A 19,163-nucleotide genomic window follows, 5' to 3' on the forward strand; every position below is an offset into this window, starting at 1 on the left:
CGGAGATGAAGGGGCAGAGTGCGTGCACCATCATGCTTCTGTCTCTTCATTCTAGCATTTGGAAGGGGTCTCAGTGCGATGCCCGGGCCCCTAGGGGCCACTCCGCTGAGAGGTGTTGTTGCGGGCAGGAACCGGGGCATCTGCTAGCTAGAGGGTTGTCACGGTTTAGGCACGAGGGGTAACAGCTGGAAACTGGGCTCCTGACCGAGCGGAGACTAGGCATGCGATTCTTCGTTATCCTTAGTCAGGGCACCAATTATCACACCAATGCCAAGGTTCAGAAACAACAGTAGTTGTATATTTATTGTAACGGTGGTAACTAGTAGCAACAGTCTCTTCGGGTGCAACCGGGTATAAGGCAATCTTGGGTAAGGCAGAGTAATGGGTGATGCTGCAATAGGCTGTGATGATAGCGTACTGAATGATGGGAGTAGTAGTGATACTGAGGATAAGATGCTGGGCGGAATGGAACTGAGATGAATGCTTGCTGTTGATGATTTAGAGAAGATGATGAGAGGAATGACTGAAGACAGGACCCAGATCTTGTGGTTAGGATGAGAATCTTGAGGACTTGAGAATAGAACACAGCCAGGAACACTTCTGGTAATGCTGCAGAAGATACCGCAGGGTTGCGGCCTTGTGACACAGGAGCAGCAGCAACACACACCCTGTTCCCCTGAAGGTGGAAGACAGGAATGAGGTAGAGAGGAAGTCACATGGTATTCCCCATCCAAAGCTCGACGGCTATTGGAGTTACCATAGAAGCAGGGGCAGTCGCGTGACAGCAAGCCATTGCATCATCACACCATTAGGCATATAGGACCAAATATACATGAGAAGTACCATACCATTAAGCAATGATAACTGAACATGCATACAAGAAATGAATGGAATAGCAGACCTGAACACTGAGAGGGGTGACACAATACACACAGTTTGCAGTGGACCATAGCTTTCCAGAACAGAACTGGCCATAACAAAGGTGCAGAGATAAAGTGACAAATAAATACTCTGTTCTGGGACACTGCATCAGCACCTGGACCCCACCAATAGAAACCTCTTACATGTCAAATCAGGGGTAGGGAACCTTGGCTCTCCAGCTGTTGCAAAACTACAGTCTCATCAGTACATTGTAATAGAACAAAATAATCAAAACACAAACTATACACCCCAACTGGTAGCATAAAGAAAACATGTCAAGATAAGATAGCAATAGAAATATCAACTGGGGTACAGGTAGACGATGCCTTTCAAGGAATCTCAATAAAAGCAAACGACAAGGCAAAATTCAGAAGGGGAAAAGAAAAAAATGACAAACAGAGAAGGGTAGATAAAGAGGAAAGCATCTAGGACGTTCCGCTGGTGGATGCAGAAGGAGCACAATAGGAATCCCATGGAGCCCAGACAGAGTCAAAGACATCCAACCTATTATTTCCTATTATCTTCACACTACGTAAGAGACCGGCCGTTCCGTGACCCCGGCCGGATCACAAAACGGCCGGTCTCTGGCCGGATCATCTCGGCCGGTACTTAAGTACCGGCCGGATGATCTTTCGGGCGCGGAGCTCTGATACGGGTGCATCAGCGCGCGCCCGCATCAGAGCTTGCCATAGCACACAGTGAAGCAAGCGGCCGGAGACGCTCGCTTCAATGTGTGAACTGACAGGCCTTTCTGCGGCCAGATTTCACTGAATTCCGGCCGCAGAAAAATGACCTATCAGTTATTTGCGGCGCCGCATAGATCCCGGCCGGAGCGTGTACGATGTGTTTCCTCCCTTCTCATATCGACGCGACACCAGTTGGGGTTGAGAGGAGCAGCCCCTTTCAAAAAGCCGCTTTCCTCCCTTCTCCCATCGGTGGGGATTGAGAGGAGCAGCACCTTTCAGGGAGCTGCTTTCCTCCCTTCTCCTATCGACGCTACACCAGGTGCGGATTGAGAGGTGCAGCTCCCTTTAGGAAGCCGCTCTCCTCCGGTGGAGATTGCGAGGAGCAGCCCCTTTTAGGGAGCCGCTTTCCTCCCTTCTCATATCGACGCAACACCAGATGGGGATTGAGAGGAGAAGCCCCTTTTCAGGAAGCCGCTTTCCTCCCTTCTCCCATCGGTGGGGATTGAGAGGAGCAGCACCTTTCAGGGAGCTGCTTTCCTCCCTTCTCCTATCGACGCTACACCAGGTGCGGATTGAGAGGTGCAGCTCCCTTCAGGAAGCCGCTCTCCTCCGGTGGAGATTGCGAGGAGCAGCCCCTTTTAGGGAGCCGCTTTCCTCCCTTCTCATATCGACGCGACACCAGATGGGGATTGAGAGGAGAAGCCCCTTTTCAGGAAGCCGCTTTCCTCCCTTCTCCCATCGGTGGGGATTGAGAGGAGCAGCACCTTTCAGGGAGCTGCTTTCCTCCCTTCTCCTATCGACGCTACACCAGGTGCGGATTGAGAGGTGCAGCTCCCTTCAGGAAGCCGCTCTCCTCCGGTGGAGATTGCGAGGAGCAGCCCCTTTTAGGGAGCCGCTTTCCTCCCTTCTCATATCGACGCGACACCAGATGGGGATTGAGAGTAGAAGCCCCTTTTCAGGAAGCCGCTTTCCTCCCTTCTCCCATCGGTGGGGATTGAGAGGAGCAGCACCTTTCAGGGAGCTGCTTTCCTCCCTTCTCCTATCGACGCTACACCAGGTGCGGATTGAGAGGTGCAGCTCCCTTCAGGGAGCCGCTCTCCTCCGGTGGAGATTGCGAGGAGCAGCCCCTTTTAGGGAGCCGCTTTCCTCCCTTCTCATATCGACGCGACACCAGTTGGGGTTGAGAGGACAAGCCCCTTTTCAGGAAGCCGCTTTCCTCACTTCTCCTATCGGTGGGGATTGAGAGGAGCAGCACCTTTCAGGGAGCCGATCTCTTCTCTTTTCTGCCATCGGTGGGGATTGAGAGGAGGCTCCCCAAAAGGGGCTGCTCCTCTCAATCTCTACCTAGTGCGCCGCCCTTAGGAAAAGGAAGGCGAGTGGCTCTCCAAAAGGGGCTGAATCTCCACCTGTTATGCCATCAATAGAAGGGGAAAAAAAGTGGCTCCCCGAAAGGGGCTGCTTTTCTCAATCTTCATCAGGTACGCCCCCCTTAGGAAAATAAAGGAAAATGGCTCCCCAAAAGGGGCTACTCCTCTCAATCACCTCCTGGTGTGCCTTCGATAAGAGAAAGGAGGAAAGTGGCTCCCATAAAGGGCCTGCTCCTCTCAATCTCTATCAAAGGCACACCAGGTGGAGATTCAGAGGAGCAGCCCCTTTTGGGGAGCCATTTTCCTTCCTTTGACTAAGAGCGGTGCACCAGGAGGACACTGAGAGAAGCAGCCCCTTTTGGGGAGCCACTTTACTTCATTTTCCCAAAAGATATCATAAAGCTTGGCCTGTGCCCCCAACACCCCATAAACTAAATTCTTTTTCCCTATAGTGACTACAAATAATACATTCTTTCACCCAATTTTGTTATACAATCACATGGGTGCAGTTTTTATCTATTATTTAATCCCACCTGCAGCACTTCTGCCCTCAGGTGGGTCCCTACACTAACACTGCATATGTATAACAGGATCCATTGGGTGGCATTGGGGAGCTTTATCACCAGCAATGTGCTTTTACATCATGCATCCTGTTAGAAATAGTCTTAGTGTAGGGACCCATCTGAATGAGGTCGCCTTGACGTGGCAGATGGGCTCGCACAATGTGATCAGATTGTGCGCTAAGAACCTCACACTGTATAGAGCCTAGATGACAAAGGTCCTAAAGGGTTAATAAAGCTAAAGTGCCGTGAACAAGCTGCAGTGTTCCACATTGTAATATACTGGGGACAGGGACGTAACTATCACAGTAGCAGCCACAGTGGCTGCTATGGGGCCCGGGGCATCAGGGGGCCCAGCAGGGCCACAATCAGGACTGCGTCAGAGAGATCACAGGGGCTGGTCCTGGACAGATTCCTGCACCTCCGGCCTCCCTGTATTGGATATGCTCGGCCACTAACTGTGTGCTCCTGCCTGTCATGCCGCCCACAGCCTTCCCACGGTAAGCTGGATAAGCACCCAGCTTACAGTATGGAGACAGTGATTCTGACAGACAAGAGAAGCAAGGCCCCCTCCCCTGCACCCCTGGGTCTATCCCCAACCTCCTGACTAGGAGCTCGGGCTTCCTCCTCACTTTCTGATGTCGGAACTGTGGAGGAAAGGCGGGAGAAGCTACTGGTGTTATCTGATGTGAAGGAGGTATAAACAGCCCTGCATCTTCCTTACATTAAAAGTCAGTGTGCTTTTGTCTGTGTATGTTCATACCCGTGTCTATCATGTGTCTGTACTGTATATGTGTGTATCTGTGTCATGCGTCCGTACTATATACGTGCATATGTGTGTATTTGTGTCATGCGTCTGTACTGAATATGTGCATACGTATGTATCTATGTCACGCGTCTGTACTGTATATGCGGATAGTATGTGTATGTGTCTGTATATGTGCATGTGTGTATCTTTCATGTGTCTGTACTGCATATATAGGTATGTGTGTATCTGTGCCATGTGTCTGCATTATTGTTGTGCATATGTGTGGATTTATGTCATGGGCTTATTTGTGTGTATGTGTGTGTGTGTGTGTTAGTACTGTTGATATGTATATGTAATGTGCATGTGTGCTTATGTGTAAACTGCGCTCCTGACACACCTTCCGGTTCTGGGCTGTCCGCTCTCCGATGTTGTCAGCGTGTTCCAATGACCGCCGGTCAGCATAGACTCTATATACTGTCTGTGCTGACCATTTTTTTTGTGGGAGCAGCATGTCAGTGGATGTTGTGGAAAAACTGACGACTGTGGGGAGCGGACGACCCAGAACCGTAAAATGCGGCGGCGGAGGGGGAATCAAAAGTTTGCTATGGGGCCCAGTCATTTCTAGTTACGCCCCTGACTGGGGGTTGACCTGGTACTAATTCCTATTGTACTGTGAGACCACAGCTCCATGGAAAACTTAATAATTGGTTGTGAAGCCACCAAATTGTCATCCACAACACTAACTAAGATAACTAATGAGGTAACTAATGTGGATAAGGCAAGACTATATACACAGCCGTCTGAAAGAGCCGTAAATCACCTTTTAAAATGTACGGGGCAGGAGATTGTTCAGGGTGCTGTACAGATCACACAGGGTCCCAGAAAAATACAGTGGACCTGGTGTCCATACGAGCAACTCATCCTGGCACAGGTACAGAGCCAGTGGCGGACATACCGCATGTGCGGACGATTCGGCTGCACAGAGACCCTGAGAGGGGCTTGCCGCCCCCTGAGTACCACGGCACTCCGTTGGGAACGTCTCCTTTAGGCATCCCTAGAAGCTGCGGCCGTGCAGCTTCAAGGGATGTCCCTGCAGTGTGATGTTCAGCCCGCCGCAGGGTGAGCGGGCTGAACATAAGGAACAGAATAGAGCAGCAGCACCTGTCAGCGTCCTACTGTTCTATTCATTGTCACAGGCCGAGGGCACTTTGTGCTTGCAGCCTACGAGATGCCGGGAGCTATTATTTCTGTGGGTGGGGGGCTGTAGACAACAGGGGGCCTTATTACTCTGAGTGGGGGGCAGAACATAGCAGGGGCTTTATCTCTATGGATGGGGGTTGTACACAGCATGGGGCATTATAATTATGGGAGGGGGCTGTACACAGGAAAGGGCATTATTACTGTGGGAGGGAGGGGGACTGTACACAGGAGGGGGCATTATTACTGGGGGGGACAGCATACAGCAGGGGGGGGCATTATTATTGTGGGTGGGTGGGGGTGTGCGTCAGGAAGGAGCTGCTCATGTTCGTCCACTAGTGTGAGGAGGCAGATCCAAGAAATGACCACCACCTGTGTGAATGGGGCATCTGTACATACAACCAGCAGCAATAGCAGTATGGGAAAGAGCTTTTAAGACAGTAAGCCAATACAAACCATGCCCCCTGTCTGTGTGCTGTCATGCCTGCACTCCCTAATGAGCTACCCAAAAATACAGCACCCCCAGCAGGGGGCATGGCTGCACTCCCTAATGTGTTACACAAAAATACACCACCCGCAGCAGGGTGCATGGCTGCACTCCACAATGTGTTACCTCCAGGAGTGTGCATGCCTGCACTCTCCAATGGGTTACCAAGAAGTAGACCCCGCTGGAGAGTGCATGCCTGCTTTTCCCAATCTGTTACTCAAAAATACACCACTCCCCCAGTAGGGTACATGGCTGCACTCCCTTATGTGTTACCAAAAAAATACACCACTCCCCAGCAGAATGCATGGCTGCACTCCTCAATGTGTTACCTAAAAATTCACCACCACCCCAAAGCAGGGGGCATGGCTGCACCCCCCAGTGTGTTAGCCAAAAATACGCTCCCCAGCAGGGTGCATGGCCACGCTCCCCAATGTTTTACCCAAAAATATACCCCCCAGCAGAGTGCATGGCTATACTCCCCAACGTGTTACCCAACAATACACCCCCTGCAAGGTGCATGGCTGTATTCTTATAAAGCACTTTTCTGTCTCCATTACCATGTTAGCATAGAGCAACAGTTGTTTACAGCTAACCAGCCAGGAAAGTTTTCCGTGATGATGTCATCAAGGCTGTAATGACATATATAGCCCCCAGACAGGAAAACAAGCAGTTAAGTTGCTGCCAGGCAGCCAACCCAGTGTAGCAGGCCAGATTAACGCCCGTCCAGATTATACCCGGGTATAAAATGGCCTAGGCCAGAGTGTACCCCGGGGTATAAAATAGCCTAGGCCAGAGTATACCCAGGGGTATAAAATAGCCTAGGCCAAACTATACCCCGCCAGGCCAGACTATACCCCAGGGTATAAAATGGCCTAGGCCAGAGTATACCCCGGGGTATAAAATAGCCTAGACCAGAGTATACCCTGGGGTATAAAATAGCCTAGACCAGAGTATACCCTGGGGTATAAAATAGCCTAGGCCAAACTATACTGGGTGTGTAAAATAGCCAAGGCCAAACTACACCCGGTGTGTAAAATAGCCTAGACCAAACTATACCCCAGGGTGTAACATAGCCTAGACCAGAGTATACCCATCCAGGCCAGAATATATCCATCTAATGTCGAACCAGGCTCATTATACCCCGGGGGATAAACTCTATACCTGGGGGTGTAAAACAGCGGAGACCATGCTATATCTCTCCGGGCCATAATGTTATTACTTCACTGGTTTTCTCACCCATGGCCCAGGCCACAGTATACCCCAGGGCATATATTTTCATACCCAGGGGTGTAATATAGCCTAGGCTATACGATAAACCTGGAGACAGTCTAGCCCAGGCCACAATATACCCCGGGGGAAAAACTTTATATTTGGGGGTGTAAAACAAGGCCAGACTATATCCCTCAAAGTTATCATGTCACTGTTTTTTTCAGTTCTGACCCAGGCTACAGTATACCCCAGGGGATATATTCTATACCAGGGGGTGTAATATAGCCTAGGCCAGAATATATCCCTCCAGGTCATAATGTTATCACTTCAGTGTTTTTGTCACTTTATCTCTAATTTGTTGAAAAGTGCGCACATTTTTTTTTTCTATCATACTCGGACACACAGCTGCTTCCTCTTGTTGAGAAATACAGTACAGTGCTTACATTGAACTGACAGTAGGTGGCGCTGTCCCATCACTGCATCATCTGAGGTTTTTATGGGCCGTGCAAAATTGTACTGTTGTTGCGCAAAAATCATCATTAGACGCAAGTGCCTTGATACATCTTGCAAAATTTATTGCACAATTTATGTGTTTTTTGCAGTCGGGTTTTTTTTCATCCTTTTTTTGCATACCGCCAACGCTGTGAGAAGTTACCTACTTACGCACTACAACTTCCAGCATACCTCCTTAAGCAAAAAGAGGTATGCTGGGGGTTGAAGTGCACAGAGAGGTATGCTGGGAGTAGTAGTGCTCAAGTAGTTATGCTGGGAGTTGTAGTGCACAAGGAGGTATGCTGGGAGTTGTTGTGTCAGGTGGTTGCTGCTGCACAACTGCAACTCCCAGCATACCTCCTTGTGCACTTCAGCTCCCGGCATACCACCCTGTGCACTACAACTCCCAGAATACCTTCTTATATACTACAACTCCCAGCATACCTCCCTGTGCACAAAAAGGTAGGCTGGGAGTTGTAGTGCAGAAGGAGGTATGCTGGGAATTGTAGTGCACAGGGAGGTATGCAAGGAGTTGTAGTGCACAAGGAGGTATGCTAGGAATTATAGTGCTAGGAATGTATACTGGGGGTTGTGCACAAGGAGCCCTGCCGGGAGGTAGAGGGGAGTTAAAAAATGTCAAAAAATAAATAAATAAAAAGAGAGAGAGAGAAAGAGAGAGAGAATAAAAGTGCTTTTAAAAATTATTTAAAAAATTCTAATAAAGGTTCTAATAATCCCCCCCTTTTTCCTTTTACAAAAAAAATAAGTTAAAAAAAAGAAAAATACATGTATTTGGCATCACTGCATGCCTAATTGCCCAAGCTGTAAAATGTAACAAAAAAGTGATCAAAAAGTCACATAAATAAAAATGTGGTACATGTGGGCGTCATATCCGCAGTCTGGGTAGGGGGCATATATTTGTATTTTTAAAGCGTAACTGTCATTTCAGGGTAATTTTTCTGAAAACAATAATCCAGGGTTTTAGGTGCCCAGACAGTCTACAAACAGCTGACCTTCATGTCTCTTCTTCCTGCTCACTCATCTCCCTCGGCCCCTCCCGCCTCTCTAGGAAATAATGGAGACAGCAGAGCCCGTCTTCACTTGCTTCTCTGCAATGAAGACGGATTTGCCTGATAATGCACAGACAAGAAGTGAGGGGAGGAGGCTTAGAAATTGCTTTTTGAGTCCAGAAAGAGGCTTTTTTGCCTAAGAAAACCTTTTACAGAGTTTCTTAAAATCGCTTATACTACTGATTTCTGCAAAACAATATATATATATATCTCATTTGAAAAAGAAAGATTGAGTATATTATAGGTCAGGCTTACTGTGGCATTTAGATGGCTAAAAGCCATGTGCCAGTTCCTTCCGGTGTCCAAACAGCCTCAGTGGGTACAGACTTGCTGTAATGTCATCCATGGGGCCATCTGAGGCCTCTGAGGCTACAATGACTCTACACTGGTTGTATTCTGCCATGGTTTTCTATCACATATACATATCCAAGTGTAGAGTCAGTCCTGGTGGGATCAGTCTCACCAATGAAGTTGTATTTTGTCTCTCAAGAAAAACCAACAAGTCCTGAAGCAAAGTAAAGCCGCCATGATACTGATTGTAATACATATCTCTATAGCCCAATCATGGTATCACTCACTGATCACATGACCGTTGCCGTGCATGCGGCCAGGGCAGGTGTGATGTTATCTGTGACTGTTGCTAAGCGACAGAGAGAGCTGTCTGCTGGACCAAGGCAGAGCCGGAGAAACAAGGAGACCTCCATGGAGAGCCCAAACAGGCGACAGGCCAAGAAGAGGCACATCCTGGATTCTGCAGTGGAGGAGAAGAAGCCACCAATCAAGATCCAGAAGAAAGAAGAAAAGCAGGACGACCAGGCAGGCTCAGGTATACCGGTGTAAAGTAGAATTGTCTTAGTTTCCCCTAGCAACCAATCAGATTCCACCCTTCATTCCTCACAGATTCTTTGAAAAATGAAAGGTGGAATCTGATTGGTTGCTAGGGGCAACTAAGGCAATTCTACTTTACACCAGTCTGATAAATCTCCCCCTCATATATTTATATGCATGGGACATATGGAGGTAATCATGTACTCAGCACATTATGGCTATGTTCCCACTACGGGATCATAGCTGGGAATGCCGGCTTTCTCATAATATTGACAGCCGCAAATAATGAGCTGAGCTCCTGTCACTGTCCGATCGGGACCACCACAGTGTGACTGCTGGGGTTACGATCGTTCTGAGTGTTGGAAGTATCTTACCTTCCTCCCGGCAGTCAGATGGGCGATCATTGCATAGAGTCTGCCACAGGCTGGCTCTATGCAATGATCACAGATAACACTTATCAATGCTATGCTATGGCATAGCAACAATAAGTATTAGATATGTCATGTAAAAATGTTTTATATTTTAACAAAATTAATAAAAAGTACATAATATGTCCCATCTAAAAAAATGGGATATTAATAAAAACTAGAGATCAAGGCGCAAAAAAGGACACCCCATACAGTTCCATAGGTGAAAAAATAAAAGCGCTACAAGAGTCACAACAGGGCCAATTTAATCACACCTATTTGCAAAAAAAAAAAAAAAAAAATCTTGGGAGATTTATCAAACATGGTGTAAAGTGAAACTGGCTCAGTTGCCCCTAGCAACCAGTCAGCTTCCACCTTTCATTCCTCACAGACTGTTTGGAAAACGAAAGGTGGAATCTGATTGGTTGCTAGGGGCAACTGAGCCAGTTTCACTTTACACCATGTTTGATAAATCTCCCCCTTACTGTTAAAAAAAATAGCAAAACATTAGAAAAGCTAGAAACTGCATATCGCTGTATTCAGTCCGACCTACAGAATATAAATACCAAGTCAGTTTTACCAAAAAGTGCATTACATAAATGCAGAACCCCCACCCCCAACCCCCAGAAGAAAAAAAAATAATAATTTGCGGAATTGTATTTTTTCCCCAAATTTCACAGCATAAATAATATTTTGGTGGTGGCTCCATTAATTTTATGGTAGATTGAAAGACGCCATTACAAAGTACACTCATTTCTGGTTATATACATAGATATAAAAGTAAAAGAGTTAAAAAGACAAAAACACAAAAAAATGTAAAATTGTAACAGAGACACAGAGACGATTTCCTCCCTACTATCGATGGCATACCAGGTGGAGATTGAGAGCACCAACCCCTTTCAGCGAGCCGCTTTCCTCCCTTTTCCTGAGGGTGGCGCACCAGGTAGAGATTGAGAGCAGCAGCCCCTTTCAGGGAGCTGATTTCCTCCCTTCTCCCATCGGTGGGGATTAAGAGCAGCAGCCCCTTTTCAAGGAGTCGCTTTCCTCCCTTCTCCCATCGGTGGGGATTGAGAGGAGCAGCACCTTTCAGGGAGCTGCTTTCCTCCCTTCTCCTATCGACGCTACACCAGGTGCGGATTGAGAGGTGCAGCTCCTTTCAGGGAGCAGCTCTTCTCCGGTGGAGATTGCGAGGAGCAGCCCCTTTCAGGGAGCCGCTTTCCTCCCTTCTCATATCGACGCGACACCAGGTGGGGATTGAGAGGAGCAGCCCCTTTTCAAGGAGTCGCTTTCCTCCCTTCTCCCATCGGTGGGGATTGAGAGGAGCAGCACCTTTCAGGGAGCTGCTTTCCTCCCTTCTCCTATCGACGCTACACCAGGTGCGGATTGAGAGGTGCAGCTCCTTTCAGGGAGCCGCTCTTCTCCGGTGGAGATTGCGAGGAGCAGCCCCTTTCAGGGAGCCGCTTTCCTCCCTTCTCATATCGACGCGACACCAGGTGGGGATTGAGAGGAGCAGCCCCTTTTCAAGGAGTCGCTTTCCTCCCTTCTCCCATCGGTGGGGATTGAGAGGAGCAGCACCTTTCAGGGAGCTGCTTTCCTCCCTTCTCCTATCGACGCTACACCAGGTGCGGATTGAGAGGTGCAGCTCCTTTCAGGGAGCCGCTCTCCTCCGGTGGAGATTGCGAGGAGCAGCCCCTTTCAGGGAGCCGCTTTCCTCCCTTCTCATATCGACGCGACACCAGATGGGGATTGAGAGGAGCAGCCCCTTTTCAAGGAGTCGCTTTCCTCCCTTCTCCCATCGGTGGGGATTGAGAGGAGCAGCACCTTTCAGGGAGCTGCTTTCCTCCCTTCTCCTATCGACGCTACACCAGGTGCGGATTGAGAGGTGCAGCTCCTTTCAGGGAGCCGCTCTCCTCCGGTGGAGATTGCGAGGAGCAGCCCCTTTCAGGGAGCCGCTTTCCTCCCTTCTCATATCGACGCGACACCAGATGGGGATTGAGAGGAGCAGCCCCTTTTCAGGAAGCCGCTTTCCTCCCTTCTCCCATCGGTGGGGATTGAGAGGAGCAGCACCTTTCAGGGAGCTGCTTTCCTCCCTTCTCCTATCGACGCTACACCAGGTGCGGATTGAGAGGTGCAGCTCCCTTCAGGAAGCCGCTCTCCTCCGGTGGAGATTGCGAGGAGCAGCCCCTTTTAGGGAGCCGCTTTCCTCCCTTCTCATATCGACGCGACACCAGATGGGGATTGAGAGGAGAAGCCCCTTTTCAGGAAGCCGCTTTCCTCCCTTCTCCCATCGGTGGGGATTGAGAGGAGCAGCACCTTTCAGGGAGCTGCTTTCCTCCCTTCTCCTATCGACGCTACACCAGGTGCGGATTGAGAGGTGCAGCTCCCTTCAGGAAGCCGCTCTCCTCCGGTGGAGATTGCGAGGAGCAGCCCCTTTTAGGGAGCCGCTTTCCTCCCTTCTCATATCGACGCGACACCAGTTGGGGTTGAGAGGACAAGCCCCTTTTCAGGAAGCCGCTTTCCTCACTTCTCCTATCGGTGGGGATTGAGAGGAGCAGCACCTTTCAGGGAGCCGATCTCTTCTCTTTTCTGCCATCGGTGGGGATTGAGAGGAGGCTCCCCAAAAGGGGCTGCTCTTCTCAATCTCTACCTAGTGCGCCGCCCTTAGGAAAAGGAAGGCGAGTGGCTCTCCAAAAGGGGCTGAATCTCCACCTGTTATGCCATCAATAGAAGGGGAAAAAAAGTGGCTCCCCGAAAGGGGCTGCTTTTCTCAATCTTCATCAGGTACGCCCCCCTTAGGAAAATAAAGGAAAATGGCTCCCCAAAAGGGGCTACTCCTCTCAATCACCTCCTGGTGTGCCTTCGATAAGAGAAAGGAGGAAAGTGGCTCCCATAAAGGGCCTGCTCCTCTCAATCTCTATCAAAGGCACACCAGGTGGAGATTCAGAGGAGCAGCCCCTTTTGGGGAGCCATTTTCCTTCCTTTGACTAAGAGCGGTGCACCAGGAGGACACTGAGAGAAGCAGCCCCTTTTGGGGAGCCACTTTACTTCATTTTCCCAAAAGATATCATAAAGCTTGGCCTGTGCCCCCAACACCCCATAAACTAAATTCTTTTTCCCTATAGTGACTACAAATAATACATTCTTTCACCCAATTTTGTTATACAATCACATGGGTGCAGTTTTTATCTATTATTTAATCCCACCTGCAGCACTTCTGCCCTCAGGTGGGTCCCTACACTAACACTGCATATGTATAACAGGATCCATTGGGTGGCATTGGGGAGCTTTATCACCAGCAATGTGCTTTTACATCATGCATCCTGTTAGAAATAGTCTTAGTGTAGGGACCCATCTGAATGAGGTCGCCTTGACGTGGCAGATGGGCTCGCACAATGTGATCAGATTGTGCGCTAAGAACCTCACACTGTATAGAGCCTAGATGACAAAGGTCCTAAAGGGTTAATAAAGCTAAAGTGCCGTGAACAAGCTGCAGTGTTCCACATTGTAATATACTGGGGACAGGGACGTAACTATCACAGTAGCAGCCACAGTGGCTGCTATGGGGCCCGGGGCATCAGGGGGCCCAGCAGGGCCACAATCAGGACTGCGTCAGAGAGATCACAGGGGCTGGTCCTGGACAGATTCCTGCACCTCCGGCCTCCCTGTATTGGATATGCTCGGCCACTAACTGTGTGCTCCTGCCTGTCATGCCGCCCACAGCCTTCCCACGGTAAGCTGGATAAGCACCCAGCTTACAGTATGGAGACAGTGATTCTGACAGACAAGAGAAGCAAGGCCCCCTCCCCTGCACCCCTGGGTCTATCCCCAACCTCCTGACTAGGAGCTCGGGCTTCCTCCTCACTTTCTGATGTCGGAACTGTGGAGGAAAGGTGGGAGAAGCTACTGGTGTTATCTGATGTGAAGGAGGTATAAACAGCCCTGCATCTTCCTTACATTAAAAGTCAGTGTGCTTTTGTCTGTGTATGTTCATACCCGTGTCTATCATGTGTCTGTACTGTATATGTGTGTATCTGTGTCATGCGTCCGTACTATATACGTGCATATGTGTGTATTTGTGTCATGCGTCTGTACTGAATATGTGCATACGTATGTATCTATGTCACGCGTCTGTACTGTATATGCGGATAGTATGTGTATGTGTCTGTATATGTGCATGTGTGTATCTTTCATGTGTCTGTACTGCATATATAGGTATGTGTGTATCTGTGCCATGTGTCTGCATTATTGTTGTGCATATGTGTGGATTTATGTCATGGGCTTATTTGTGTGTATGTGTGTGTGTGTGTGTTAGTACTGTTGATATGTATATGTAATGTGCATGTGTGCTTATGTGTAAACTGCGCTCCTGACACACCTTCCGGTTCTGGGCTGTCCGCTCTCCGATGTTGTCAGCGTGTTCCAATGACCGCCGGTCAGCATAGACTCTATATACTGTCTGTGCTGACCATTTTTTTTGTGGGAGCAGCATGTCAGTGGATGTTGTGGAAAAACTGACGACTGTGGGGAGCGGACGACCCAGAACCGTAAAATGCGGCGGCGGAGGGGGAATCAAAAGTTTGCTATGGGGCCCAGTCATTTCTAGTTACGCCCCTGACTGGGGGTTGACCTGGTACTAATTCCCATTGTACTGTGAGACCACAGCTCCATGGAAAACTTAATAATTGGTTGTGAAGCCACCAAATTGTCATCCACAACACTAACTAAGATAACTAATGAGGTAACTAATGTGGATAAGGGAAGACTATATACACAGCCGTCTGAAAGAGCCGTAAATCACCTTTTAAAATGTACGGGGCAGGAGATTGTTCAGGGTGCTGTACAGATCACACAGGGTCCCAGAAAAATACAGTGGACCTGGTGTCCATAGGAGCAACTCATCCTGGCACAGGTACAGAGCCAGTGGCGGACATACCGCATGTGCGGACGATTCGGCTGCACAGAGACCCTGAGAGGGGCTTGCCGCCCCCTGAGTACCACGGCACTCCGTTGGGAACGTCTCCTTTAGGCATCCCTAGAAGCTGCGGCCGTGCAGCTTCAAGGGATGTCCCTGCAGTGTGATGTTCAGCCCGCCGCAGGGTGAGCGGGCTGAACATAAGGAACAGAATAGAGCAGCAGCACCTGTCAGCGTCCTACTGTTCTATTCATTGTCACAGGCCGAGGGCACTTTGTGCTTGCAGCCTACGAGATGCCGGGAGCTATTATTTCTGTGGGTGGGGGGCTGTAGACAACAGGGGGCCTTATTACTCTGAGTGGGGGGCAGAACATAGCAGGGGCTTTATCTCTATGGATGGGGGTTGTACACAGCATGGGGCATTATAATTATGGGAGGGGGCTGTACACAGGAAAGGGCATTATTACTGTGGGAGGGAGGGGGACTGTACACAGGAGGGGGCATTATTACTGGGGGGGACAGCATACAGCAGGGGGGGGCATTATTATTGTGGGTGGGTGGGGGTGTGCGTCAGGAAGGAGCTGCTCATGTTCGTCCACTAGTGTGAGAAGGCAGATCCAAGAAATGACCACCACCTGTGTGAATGGGGCATCTGTACATACAACCAGCAGCAATAGCAGTATGGGAAAGAGCTTTTAAGACAGTAAGCCAATACAAACCATGCCCCCTGTCTGTGTGCTGTCATGCCTGCACTCCCTAATGAGCTACCCAAAAATACAGCACCCCCAGCAGGGGGCATGGCTGCACTCCCTAATGTGTTACACAAAAATACACCACCCGCAGCAGGGTGCATGGCTGCACTCCACAATGTGTTACCTCCAGGAGTGTGCATGCCTGCACTCTCCAATGGGTTACCAAGAAGTAGACCCCGCTGGAGAGTGCATGCCTGCTTTTCCCAATCTGTTACTCAAAAATACACCACTCCCCCAGTAGGGTACATGGCTGCACTCCCTTATGTGTTACCAAAAAAATACACCACTCCCCAGCAGAATGCATGGCTGCACTCCTCAATGTGTTACCTAAAAATTCACCACCACCCCAAAGCAGGGGGCATGGCTGCACCCCCCAGTGTGTTAGCCAAAAATACGCTCCCCAGCAGGGTGCATGGCCACGCTCCCCAATGTTTTACCCAAAAATATACCCCCCAGCAGAGTGCATGGCTATACTCCCCAACGTGTTACCCAACAATACACCCCCTGCAAGGTGCATGGCTGTATTCTTATAAAGCACTTTTCTGTCTCCATTACCATGTTAGCATAGAGCAACAGTTGTTTACAGCTAACCAGCCAGGAAAGTTTTCCGTGATGATGTCATCAAGGCTGTAATGACATATATAGCCCCCAGACAGGAAAACAAGCAGTTAAGTTGCTGCCAGGCAGCCAACCCAGTGTAGCAGGCCAGATTAACGCCCGTCCAGATTATACCCGGGTATAAAATGGCCTAGGCCAGAGTGTACCCCGGGGTATAAAATAGCCTAGGCCAGAGTATACCCAGGGGTATAAAATAGCCTAGGCCAAACTATACCCCGCCAGGCCAGACTATACCCCAGGGTATAAAATGGCCTAGGCCAGAGTATACCCCGGGGTATAAAATAGCCTAGACCAGAGTATACCCTGGGGTATAAAATAGCCTAGGCCAAACTATACCGGGTGTGTAAAATAGCCAAGGCCAAACTACACCCGGTGTGTAAAATAGCCTAGACCAAACTATACCCCAGGGTGTAACATAGCCTAGACCAGAGTATACCCATCCAGGCCAGAATATATCCATCTAATGTCGAACCAGGCTCATTATACCCCGGGGGATAAACTCTATACCTGGGGGTGTAAAACAGCGGAGACCATGCTATATCTCTCCGGGCCATAATGTTATTACTTCACTGGTTTTCTCACCCATGGCCCAGGCCACAGTATACCCCAGGGCATATATTTTTCATACCCAGGGGTGTAATATAGCCTAGGCTATACGATAAACCTGGAGACAGTCTAGCCCAGGCCACAATATACCCCGGGGGAAAAACTTTATATTTGGGGGTGTAAAACAAGGCCAGACTATATCCCTCAAAGTTATCATGTCACTGTTTTTTTCAGTTCTGACCCAGGCTACAGTATACCCCAGGGGATATATTCTATACCAGGGGGTGTAATATAGCCTAGGCCAGAATATATCCCTCCAGGTCATAATGTTATGACTTCAGTGTTTTTGTCACTTTATCTCTAATTTGTTGAAAAGTGCGCACATTTTTTTTTTCTATCATACTCGGACACACAGCTGCTTCCTCTTGTTGAGAAATACAGTACAGTGCTTACATTGAACTGACAGTAGGTGGCGCTGTCCCATCACTGCATCATCTGAGGTTTTTATGGGCCGTGCAAAATTGTACTGTTGTTGCGCAAAAATCATCATTAGACGCAAGTGCCTTGATACATCTTGCAAAATTTATTGCACTATTTATGTGTTTTTTGCAGTCGGTTTTTTTTTCATCCTTTTTTTGCATACCGCCAACGCTGTGAGAAGTTACCTACTTACGCACTACAACTTCCAGCATACCTCCTTAAGCAAAAAGAGGTATGCTGGGGGTTGAAGTGCACAGAGAGGTATGCTGGGAGTAGTAGTGCTCAAGTAGTTATGCTGGGAGTTGTAGTGCACAAGGAGGTATGCTGGGAGTTGTTGTGTCAGGTGGTTGCTGCTGCACAACTGCAACTCCCAGCATACCTCCTTGTGCACTTCAGCTCCCGGCATACCACCCTGTGCACTACAACTCCCAGAATACCTTCTTATATACTACAACTCCCAGCATACCTCCCTGTGCACAAAAAGGTAGGCTGGGAGTTGTAGTGCAGAAGGAGGTATGCTGGGAATTGTAGTGCACAGGGAGGTATGCAAGGAGTTGTAGTGCACAAGGAGGTATGCTAGGAATTATAGTGCTAGGAATGTATACTGGGGGTTGTGCACAAGGAGCCCTGCTGGGAGGTAGAGGGGAGTTAAAAAATGTCAAAAAATAAATAAATAAAAAGAGAGAGAAAGAGAGAGAGAATAAAAGTGCTTTTAAAAATTATTTAAAAAATTCTAATAAAGGTTCTAATAATCCCCCCCTTTTTCCTTTTACAAAAAAAATAAGTTAAAAAAAAGAAAAATACATGTATTTGGCATCACTGCATGCCTAATTGCCCAAGCTGTAAAATGTAACAAAAAAGTGATCAAAAAGTCACATAAATAAAAATGTGGTACATGGGGGCGTCATATCCGCAGTCTGGGTAGGGGGCATATATTTGTATTTTTAAAGCGTAACTGTCATTTCAGGGTAATTTTTCTGAAAACAATAATCCAGGGTTTTAGGTGCCCAGACAGTCTACAAACAGCTGACCTTCATGTCTCTTCTTCCTGCTCACTCATCTCCCTCGGCCCCTCCCGCCTCTCTAGGAAATAATGGAGACAGCAGAGCCCGTCTTCACTTGCTTCTCTGCAATGAAGACGGATTTGCCTGATAATGCACAGACAAGAAGTGAGGGGAGGAGGCTTAGAAATTGCTTTTTGAGTCCAGAAAGAGGCTTTTTTGCCTAAGAAAACCTTTTACAGAGTTTCTTAAAATCGCTTATACTACTGATTTCTGCAAAACAATATATATATATATCTCATTTGAAAAAGAAAGATTGAGTATATTATAGGTCAGGCTTACTGTGGCATTTAGATGGCTAAAAGCCATGTGCCAGTTCCTTCCGGTGTCCAAACAGCCTCAGTGGGTACAGACTTGCTGTAATGTCATCCATGGGGCCATCTGAGGCCTCTGAGGCTACAATGACTCTACACTGGTTGTATTCTGCCATGGTTTTCTATCACATATACATATCCAAGTGTAGAGTCAGTCCTGGTGGGATCAGTCTCACCAATGAAGTTGTATTTTGTCTCTCAAGAAAAACCAACAAGTCCTGAAGCAAAGTAAAGCCGCCATGATACTGATTGTAATACATATCTCTATAGCCCAATCATGGTATCACTCACTGATCACATGACCGTTGCCGTGCATGCGGCCAGGGCAGGTGTGATGTTATCTGTGACTGTTGCTAAGCGACAGAGAGAGCTGTCTGCTGGACCAAGGCAGAGCCGGAGAAACAAGGAGACCTCCATGGAGAGCCCAAACAGGCGACAGGCCAAGAAGAGGCACATCCTGGATTCTGCAGTGGAGGAGAAGAAGCCACCAATCAAGATCCAGAAGAAA

The 19,163-nt window shown here is 48.5% G+C and overlaps 1 protein-coding gene across 5 annotated transcripts in view; it reads right to left on the minus strand.

Moving 5' to 3' along the window:
* CD14 (CD14 molecule) overlaps window positions 1-9,247 on the minus strand; it is a 40,215-nt gene extending 30,968 nt beyond the window's left edge. For all 5 annotated transcript variants that reach the window (XM_069954122.1, XM_069954121.1, XM_069954118.1 and 2 more), the window contains exon 1: window positions 8,993-9,247. The gene's annotated coding sequence lies outside the window, so the exon portion shown is untranslated. The remainder of the gene's footprint in view (window positions 1-8,992) is intronic.
* Window positions 9,248-19,163: the final 9,916 nt, after the last annotated feature.

Source organism: Dendropsophus ebraccatus, chromosome 1, assembly GCF_027789765.1.
Source record: "Dendropsophus ebraccatus isolate aDenEbr1 chromosome 1, aDenEbr1.pat, whole genome shotgun sequence".
NCBI classification, from domain to species: Eukaryota; Metazoa; Chordata; class Amphibia; order Anura; family Hylidae; genus Dendropsophus; species Dendropsophus ebraccatus.